Raw genomic sequence first — 7,940 nt, 5'->3', positions numbered from 1 at the left:
GTGGTCCAGCAACAAGATGTGGGAAGTAAACAAGGATTACTGGAAGTTTGCACCCAGTAAGAAGAAACTGTTGTTTTTGCCAAACAGATAAATGAGCCTGTCGAGCGTTTCCTTTTTCTGGAGAACATATTCAGAATGCTTTTACTTCTTTTCTTCCTACAGTCCGGGGACAACAAGCATGGGAACAAACGACAAAATTAGAAATACCTGACTTAACATAGCGAAAGAACACCTGCACACTGGAATATTCCACTGTCCTCTTTATATTTCATATTGCCTCATCTGACGATGAAGGTCTTCATCGGCTTCAAACTGCCTCACGACCCCTGTTGGCCTGCAGCTGAGATAAAGCACTGGATTTAGTCATTTTCCTATTTTTTTACCCTGCATCTGGCGAGATGTCTGGATGTGCGTAAGCTGATCTGCACCAACCATGTAAATAAATATACATTTATTAGATTACACAGATTTATAACGAATGAAAAAATGTGACTTCCATTTGAGTATTGAGGTTTGTTGCATTGGTGCATCAGCTGATTTGAGGAGGTAAAATGATCTGACACACAGGAATTCTGATGATGACTTTACTCTGGATTATTCATGGATCCTGGTCAAATATATGTCAAGCTAAAACGAGATATAGAAAGTGGAGCTTTGGCTGTGACTTGATCGTTGTCTCTTTACTGAACCTTCCCGTAAAGCATCCGGATTAACTGATCTGAAAAGCCCAAGATGAAATTTGGGGATAAATCAGAAGGAAAGTAATAGTCAAGCTGGCGACGGTAGGGTTTAAGCTTCTTTCCTGCCATAACGGACTGCGGACAATGATTGTGCAAGTGATTAAAAAAACATTCATATGAGCAAACAGAGGGAGCAGAAAGTAAAGCCATTTTCTAGCAGATCACAGGCAGGAAAAGAGCAAGCAGTTTGTTTGTTTAGGGGGAAAAACGCAAGAACCAAACGTCGTCATCCACATGTTTCTGACTCATATTGCACTATTTCACTTGGGAATCATTCATCACATCACGTATGACCCATCATAAGGCCTGGGGCACACCTGGAATAGTGCCACGACTAAAGCTGCTCCACAGCCTCAACAGAGCAGACGTGTTTTCAAGGATGTTTCTTTCTTTCATTCTTTTCTCAGGTAACATATCTGTTAGCCAGTGTTCAAATTGCCACCTAGCTTTAAACTAATCTGCTTGCTGCCAGTATCCGTCAATGTTTAAACTGTTTTCCATGAAGAGAATTTAACTTTACTCTTGAGAATTGAATGAAAAGAAAAGAAGTGGATGCCATTCTGGAAAATTGTATCAGAAAACGAGGCCACAGTCAGCAGCTGATTAGCTTAGCTTAACTCTTTAACACTGACCCAAATGTGAATTCTGCAGCTCATAAGCCATTTAAAAGCAGAGCACTGTAATATGATGTAATCGTTTAAAGGCTTTTTGCTTTACGATCAGAAAACTGTCTTTAACAGATCTGTGCGAGGATAAATTTCCGGTCTAGTGGTGGCAGACCACTCGCTAGGGGTCTGTTAACCGCCTGACCTTCGTTCTTTCTCTTTACAAAAACAATCATAAACATCTCCCTTTCTCTTAATTCTTATATGTTTCTATACAAAATCATTTCATCTTGGTTCCAGGCTACAATTCTTCACATTTTCATCCTGTAGCTACTTTAAAATAAACCTGCAGCTTCCTGTTTAAATTAAACTGGACCGTGTATTGCTAGCTTAGTTAGCGCTAAGTAATGTGAATACTGAGGTACTCTTTCAGTATCTTTATAGTTTATTTTCAGCTACAATGTGAAAATCTTGATTGAATGAGTCAATGTGTGGTTGGTAAATCCAGTCACCAAAAACTAAATATGACATGGTGTTCCCAGATTATCATAAAACTATTGTAGTGCTAGCGTAAGGCATTAGCACTGCTACAGTTGTGCTCATATGTATTAATTAAAGAAAAGGCTGAATTTACAACAGTCACTCAAATAACTGGAGACTTTAAAAAGGAACAATAAATAAAATCTGCAAAAATATCATTTAGTAATATAAGACACTGTTTTTTCATTTAATTGAGTTAAAGAAAAACAAACAAACAAACAAATGTGTCCTGGACAAATTAGAGACTTTTCTGTTGAACAGTGGGACAAAATACCTGTCAACAGGTGCAGACGTCTGACTGAGAGGAACAGAAAACACCTGACTGGAGCGGAAACATTAAAGGATTGTTCAACAAAATATTACTTTATGAGTGATGTAACACAGTGGCATAGTGGTTAGCACTGTGGCCTCACAGCAAGAGGGTCACTGGTTCGATCTATGGCTGGGGTAAAGGTTTGGTCAGTGGCCTTTATGTGTGGAGTTTGCATGTTCTCCCCGTGTATGCGTGGGTTTTCTCTGGGTACTCCGGCATCCTCCCACTGTTCAAAGACATGCATGTTAGGTTAATTGGAACTCTAAATTGCCCCTAGGAGTGAGCATGAGTGTTCGTCTCTGTGTGGCCCTGCGATGGACTGGCGAGCTGTCCAGGGTGTACCCTGCCTTCGCCCATATACAGTTGGGATAGGCTCCAGCTTCCCGCCACCCTGAATTGATTAAGCGGTTTAGAAAATGAATGAATGACTGGTGTAATATCTTATTTGTTTGCTTTTTAAACAAATATTTCTTTTGAACCAGAATTAGAAAATAATGTAATGATTTTCATTAAAAAAATTTTATTTATTATTACTTTCATCAATTTCAGCTTATTTTACAGACAGCTGTTTTTCTTACTTCTTTAATGAAAGGGGATGAATAAATATGAGCACAACTGTGCGTAACTTTGTGCTAGCATCAGGTTAATAGCATCACATAAAATTTGTAGTTGTACTTGGACTGAAGCAAAATCGCTTCTACAATGTGCATGTCAACATGAATAGTTAGGAAACTAATTGAAAATGTACTTAAAACTGTTTTAATCATGCTGGTGAACCATACATGTCGGGAAAGACATTTCTAGCCAGCGGTGAGGTTGTACCTGGTGTGTCCAGTCAGATTTCAGAGTACAACGTTGGCCGCCTTCTCAACCCCACCTCTTAGCTTATCCACCAGCTTCCATCTAGGTGAAGAGGAGCTGATTTGTTTCTTCCTGTAAATGGTTTTTGTCACAAACATGCGATGGACTGGCGAGCTGTCCAGGGTGTACCTAAGACTGCTGGGATAGGCTCCAGCTTCCCCGTGACCCTGAACTGGATTAAGCAGTTAGGAAAATGAATGAATGGATGAATCCTCTGTAAGTTACATGTTGATGATTTGTAGCATATGCGAAGGAAGGCGCTCTGGAGAGAATCCATGATGGACTCTGGGGAAGGACATTGTATTAATAACTCAGAAAAAATTCATTCCCAGATAATTCCATCCTAATAATAATGATGATGATGAAGACTAACTAGTTTTTGGTGTTTTTGCTTCGCTAGCCGGCTGCAGACATGTGGTTGTAAAAATCCTTCTTTCATCCAACGTTTTAGCAATGAATCCAACAGGATTTCCTCTCAAAGGGTTAAAAACTTATAAAAGCCGACATATAAACTTCAGTTTTCATTCTAATGTAAGAACAGCAAATTAGCGTGTTATTACAGTAAGTGCACATGCCTCCACCTTCACCAGAACCTCCTGCAGTTTGAGGAGCTTGTGACCCTGAGAGCAAATGAATCTGCCTGTAATTGAATTCTTGTGTAGGTAAAGGATGCCATTATCCCGATAACACCGAACCTGGCAGCAGAAAAGTGTCCTCCGTCCTGCGTTGCTGTTGTGTAACTGGCTGGTTGAGGTGAAGTAGGAGAATTATTGTCCTTGAGTTCTTTGTCAAGGCAAACGACTCTCATTATACTCTATGTGCAGAGTGGACTTCAATCCCAAAATACCAGCGCTGGTTCATCATCGGCACATTGAATATAAATCTATGGCATGTTCAGGTACACAAACAAACCAAGAAGATCTAAAGAAATCAGTCTGGACATGTAGGACATGTTTCCTCGTGGACTTATTGTGTCCCAACTTGGAAGCTGAGTGTTAAACAGTTGGTGGATGAGCTCAGCTTCATCCTGCACCTCTGCTGACAGGGAGGTCATACGGATGGGGATTCCTGATGCAGAAGCTGCCTTGTTCCTGGCTCTAACAGCCACATCATCCATGTTGGCCCTCGTCGATCAGATGGTCTAACAGCAGTTATGATGTTACGACAGCAGCGAGGAACACGAGGAGCTGACGGACAGATGGAGATACCCGGCGACGCTCACCTCTCCTAAAAGCAGCCATGTGTGAAATTGATTTTGCCTGTCTTTGCCTTTCCTGTTGGTCTGTTTCTCGCTCTGTCTGTCACAACAGGGAACAAAATACATCTGATCATAAAAACATCCGTGTACTAATGAGGTATGTCAGCAACAGAGTGACGCTCAGAGGATTCTGAACGTGGACATTATTGATGGAGCGGCCTGCGTCACGTTGTGGGTTTGTTTGCTCGGGTGTTGTCACAGGAATGCATTGCTGGATTGAAAGTCAGATTAAAGAGGCTTGCTTTATGTAGAAAGTGGGAGCCCATCCTCAGCCTGAGCTCTCATTTAATCATCAAGAGTATCAAAATAGATTTTTCAAAGAACTGTCCATGCAGATAGAGATAAATTGGGACACTGATTGTAGGTCTCAAGCAGCTTTGATGTAAACCGTGGTGTAACACCCCCTCTAGTGGCTCAAACGACCCATTTTATATTCAACTCATTTAGTATGACGTTCCTTTTTTTTCTAAGAAGCACAAAAATGCAGAAATAATAAAGACTATTGTTAACCATTAAAGATCGTTAATTATCAGAAGGATGAGTTTGACTTTGCTTCATGTTGCCGGCTGTAACGGCAGCAACCAAAGTTGTTGATTTTACACAAACGTTCTGCTTTTCCCCACATGCATATATGCAGGTTCCGATTAGAACCGAACAAATCTGGATGCTGGAGTAATAAAATCATAACTATTAAGGCAAGGCAAGTTTATTTGTATCGCACCTTTCATGTACAAGACAATTCAAAGGGCTTTACATGAAACATTAAAAGTATTACAGAAAAAAAAAGCATAAAAGAAAATACAAATAACAAAATCATAAATTATATTAAAATAATTAAAAGCAGAATTAAGTAAAAGTTACTGCATACTTTTTTATTTACCGGCCCAAACATAAAATACAAAATGAACTAATTAAATTTTATTAAAACAATTAAAGTGTTGCATAAATAAATGTTCTTCAAGCCTCCTAATAATTCAATTATTAATGTGGATTCAAGTTATGGTTTAAATGTTTTATTGTTAAGCCAATTATTAATCACACTTCTTGATTTCTTTCCAGAGATCTTTGTCATGTTGTGAAATATGTTAAATTTTAACATATTTGAGTCAAAGTTGATCCTCTGCTGTCTAAACGTCGTGATGTGTTGTTGTGTTTCTCCTTAGTTCTGGTTTCTAGTTTACTGTGTTTAGTTCTCTGGCGTCTACGTTCCTGTTTGTTAGTTTCACCTGCTTTGATTTTCTGATTCGTTTCATCTGTGTCTCGTTGTGTTCTGTGTATTTATACCCCTCAGTTTTATGTCTTGAGTGGCTGGTTCATTATGTCATGGAGATGGTGGGGGTGTGGCCCCAAATGCAGGAGTCAGATGTGATTTTAATTCCAGAACCAAGTGAAGGCAAAACTAACAAAATGAACCAGAAACTCAAGACAAAAACTGAGGGGTATAAATACACAGAACACAACGAGACACAGTGAAGCTAATGAACAGGAACACCAGAGAACTAAAGGAAAACTACAAACATAAACCAGAGCTAAGGAGAAACACAAAACACCACATCATGACACTAAATGGCTTATTTGATTCTCACCAGATAAGCTGGGTGCAAGTTTAGTCAAATTATAGTTTATACAGCATAAAGTTGTGAAAAGAAACCAAATAAAATGATGCAGCCTTGCTGAGATTGATACGTTTCTTGAAGCATCACACAGAGAAGAGATGATCTGGCCAATCAGAATATGACCCGCCTCCAGGGTCATATTCTGCAAAAAGAAAAGCATACCTGGAGTATCCAGAAGAACAAGGTGTCAAGTATTCAGAGACACAGCTGTGAAGACTTTATTTTCACAAGTTGTACAAAATTCTGTGCGAACTGTGAATATAATGATGAAATAAATCAGAACAAATAGATGAAGAAAGAGGATTTGAATAAGAATAAGACAAATATGTATTACATAGAATACATAAAACTGAAAAAAGGACACAGAAGTGTGAAGTCTGAAACTGAACTACCGCCGAGAAAGATTCACAAGTTAAAGCTTAAAGGCTGGACTGAGAAACAGCTGGGAGGAGATGGAGCGCACACATGCAGCTCTGCTGGATCACTAATGGATAGCACCTCATGTCACGAAGGGTTCTGGTCCAACATGACCTGCTGTCATTAAGGATAAACCTGCTGAATCTTCTCAGGTTGAAGACTGATGAAAAATGAACCCCTGCTGCCAGTTTGTTGAAGATTATTCCTAAAAGCACGAAGAAAGAGCACTCAAGTAGAAGAGTGCTCCAGTCCAGGCAGCAAAAAGCCTGAAGTGAGAGAATAATGAAATGTGTCCAGTCCAAGCTTTGGACACGTCCATCTCTCAGCAACTCCACGGCATCAGACAGGCTTCACTAACACACTGTTTCTCACCTGGGGGTCCTTCAGAGGGCATTCCAGGGGGGTACCTGGAATGTTTTGAAAACATATATCTTTTTTTATGTTTCCTTTAAAACATCCTTAAACAAAATAATATAGAATATAATATTATATATAAAGATTTAATGTATGTCATCCAATGTAAGTGTACATTCATAAACTGAATTTACAAATAAATTTACACCACTTCATTCCTCCCCAAAATCCCACATTCCCACATGAACTAAACCCCAAAGTATATCCGTTAGTCACTGTCGCCTTGACAACCCAAACAATGGAGTCCTGGTTGAGACGTCGGAGAGATTTCCATTGTTTTGCACGGTTAAAAGTTTAGTAAACTAAACACAAATGACAAAGTGCTGTATTTCATGTTTTTTCTGAACCAAATAACTTTGCAGTGGTTAGGGGAAACGTAGCTGAAAAAATATTTTACCAGGGGTGCTGTGTTGCAAAAAGTTGGAGAACCGCTGGGTCTAACAGGAGGTGGGACGTATCGTTTGTGTCAGAATGTAAATGAAACCCTGACTGTTTGTAAAGCGGGACATATAATGATGTGTAGTTGTTGTTTTTAGTATTTGTCTTTGGCAGATTTAGGACAACAATGACAGCAGCATCCATTCTGCATCCTGTCTCTTCTCTGAGCTCTCCAGACTGTAAAAGTCAGCCCAGATGGATCTTTTCTTATCTCTCGCTCTGCCAGTTATCTTTCTTCTTTTGCTTTTTGTCCTCTGATAACATCCTGATATGTTTAGTGGCTGAATCAGGACTGGTGCATGTTCTGATGCCCAGGAAGAAGATTTCCAGTTAATGGCGTGTGATGTGGTCACCATAAAGAAAATAATGCTAAGTATGCTACAGGAGGGCCGATTCACTATTTCATGGATTCATCACAATAAAACACGATTAAATTACGATTCGTTAGTGTTTTAAAAAGTGAATAATTTTCATAATAAGCTAAATGACAGAAACAGAGGACATTTAAAGCAGGGACATAAAAGTAGCACGTATTGCCAGGTGTAATTCAGGTGTACCGGTCCGTCCCTGTAAAGTGTCCGGGTGGTAAATAGTAAACAGATAGCAGGAAGCTAGCCGCTAGCGTTGCAGCTGGGTTGGAAACAATTAGGTTTTTATGGACATTAAAACAAGACAAGACTTATGCAAATGTAAGTTATTTTAAAGCTAAAATAAAATCTAATGGTTATGTTTGACCAT

The sequence above is a fragment of the Telmatherina bonti genome (assembly GCF_933228915.1).
Source record: "Telmatherina bonti genome assembly, chromosome: 12".
NCBI lineage: Eukaryota > Metazoa > Chordata > Actinopteri > Atheriniformes > Telmatherinidae > Telmatherina > Telmatherina bonti.
This window is presented reverse-complemented; position numbering follows the sequence as displayed.